The 2,205-nt window shown below is 44.5% G+C and overlaps 1 pseudogene; it reads right to left on the bottom strand.

Moving 5' to 3' along the window:
• Positions 1 to 800: 800 nt before the first annotated feature.
• Positions 801 to 1,769, bottom strand: LOC103227770 (uncharacterized; annotated as a pseudogene).
• Between the last annotated feature and the right edge of the window lie 436 nt (positions 1,770 to 2,205).

Raw genomic sequence — 2,205 nt, 5'->3', positions numbered from 1 at the left:
TTCCCAGCCCCCTTGCATCTGTGTGGGCCATGTGACTAAGTTCTCACCAGTGAATGCAAGGGCAGATTGCTGGGTCATTTCAAGGCCAAGGCAGCTGAGAGCAGTTATGCTTCATCCAGTTCACTTTGCCCCTTTGACAACAACCTTGGAGACTATGTGATGTGGGTAGCAGCATGCCCAAGATGGAAGAGGCTTGGTTTCCTGAGTCAGTGCTGGTGGAGAGCTGCCAAGGGAGCTGCCCAACCAGAACATCTCTGCATTTGACTTTGCACGAGTGAAAAATACAACTGATTGTTGAGCCACGCCATGGGTATGTGGGATTGCTTGTTATGGCAGCTAATGTTAAGGGCCCTAATACAGGCATCCAGTGTCCATTCCCTCATTCCCTTTTCTGAAAGAAACAGTGTCATTTTCAGTCCATCTGCTCCAGAGGATTTACAATCGTCTCTCAGTATCCATGGGGGATTTGTTCCAGGACCCCCACAAATGCCAAAATCCGTGGGTGCTCAAGTCCCTGATATAACCTGGTGTAGTATTTGCACATAACCTACGCACATCCTCCTATATACTTTAAATCATTTCTAGATTATTTATAATACCTAACACAATGCCTACACATCACTTCATGTGTGTGGATTCATCCTAGTACTTGTTGCGCGGCAAATTCAAGTTTTGCTTTCCAAACCTTTGTGGAATATATATTTTTTTATACTGTATGAAGTTTATTGATATGTTACTCTTGGTGGCAGACTCCTCCCTGAACGTTTGTTGACCCAAACAGTGTCATTTCCGGATGAGTTTTAAGTTTCTGCTTTGCGACCTTTGTGAGCAGGAGTCACATTTATCTCCCAAGCAATACTATAACTTCCAAAGGGAGCACATTTGTCACCAGATCCTGAACTTTTTAAAGCTACACCTTCTACTGAGAGAGCAACAGAAAGAAAACAAGGCTCTCTGGCCTGGGGACATCTTGTCCACTTGTAGCAAGATGAGCATTCTGGGGACTTAAGCTATGTTTCTGGAATTTCTTATCTGCAGGAACAGCAATGGGCACTTATGCTGCAGCATAACTCTTCAAGACTTCTGACTTTGGAACAACAGCATGTCCAGGAAGAGGTTTCCATTCCTGTGCTTTCTGAGCATTTGAACCTACTAAGATAAAAGGTGGGGCACTCATCTTACTATCCTCAATCATCTTGTAAGTTGGAGAAGTGACTTTTGTTGGATGCTGCAGAAATTGAGGATCCTTAGGATTAGATAGACAGAGAGTTGCTTGGGGAAAAGGCCCGGGTGCAGGTGGCAGTGATGGGTGACTTTGTTGATTCTTATCAGTTAGACAATAAGGGGTCCACATGTTAGAATGTAGTGGTGGTTGTCCTGCTTCACTTGCTGCCATTGCTAATATCTGAGAAGCAAACTGAGCTGTGTCAGCTGGGACATAGGCAAACTCTGGTGAAACAGCTATTGGAGATGGTTATGAGGATGGGGTAGTAGTCTTAGGGGTGGCTGGTTTGGAAGAAGGAACACAAACTGCTTCAGTTTGCTCAGTGTCTAGCTCAGCATAAATTGATGGAAACTGGGTGGTTTTGTCACTATATCCTCTTCTGGTTACATTGTCCTTGTCTTTGTCTGTAGATTTTTCCATCTGTGTGGGTACTTTAGATTCCGTTCCCTCTGACCACTTCATCCAGAGAAGTATTCCCTTCTCTATACCTAATAAGTTCTTTAAAATAAACTGCTGCAAACTGGGTCATGTTTGATGGGTTGGTTTTGAGAATGACTCTGCTAATTTCCCTGAGCAGAGTCTTGAGGTCACAGGGTACGACAAGTCTGGGCTTTGAAGAAATTATTTTGGCATGAAGAAATTATTTTGGCAGCATGTCTGTAACTCAGCTTCTTTCCAGCTGTGCTCTTAAGAACTTCCTTGTTGCCCCCTTGCTGGAATATTTTTTAAACAAATATTTTAGATCTGCGGTTGATTGAATCCATGTATGCAGAACCGTGGATATGGAGGGCTGACTGTGTGAATACTATGAGCCTGGCCAGTCAGAGCATTGCATGTCCCCCACCCCTAGCCACAGAGATTGGCTTAGCAATGGGCATTAGAGCCAAACAGAGCCTTTGGGGAAGGCTCTGTTCTACTGGCTTTGAAGCTGTGAAGAGAATGCAGCTGCTGAGCACCACCACATGAAGAGAGCCTGCCTG

The sequence above is a fragment of the Chlorocebus sabaeus genome, chromosome 22, assembly GCF_047675955.1.
Source record: "Chlorocebus sabaeus isolate Y175 chromosome 22, mChlSab1.0.hap1, whole genome shotgun sequence".
NCBI lineage: Eukaryota > Metazoa > Chordata > Mammalia > Primates > Cercopithecidae > Chlorocebus > Chlorocebus sabaeus.
This window is presented reverse-complemented; position numbering and strand designations above follow the sequence as displayed.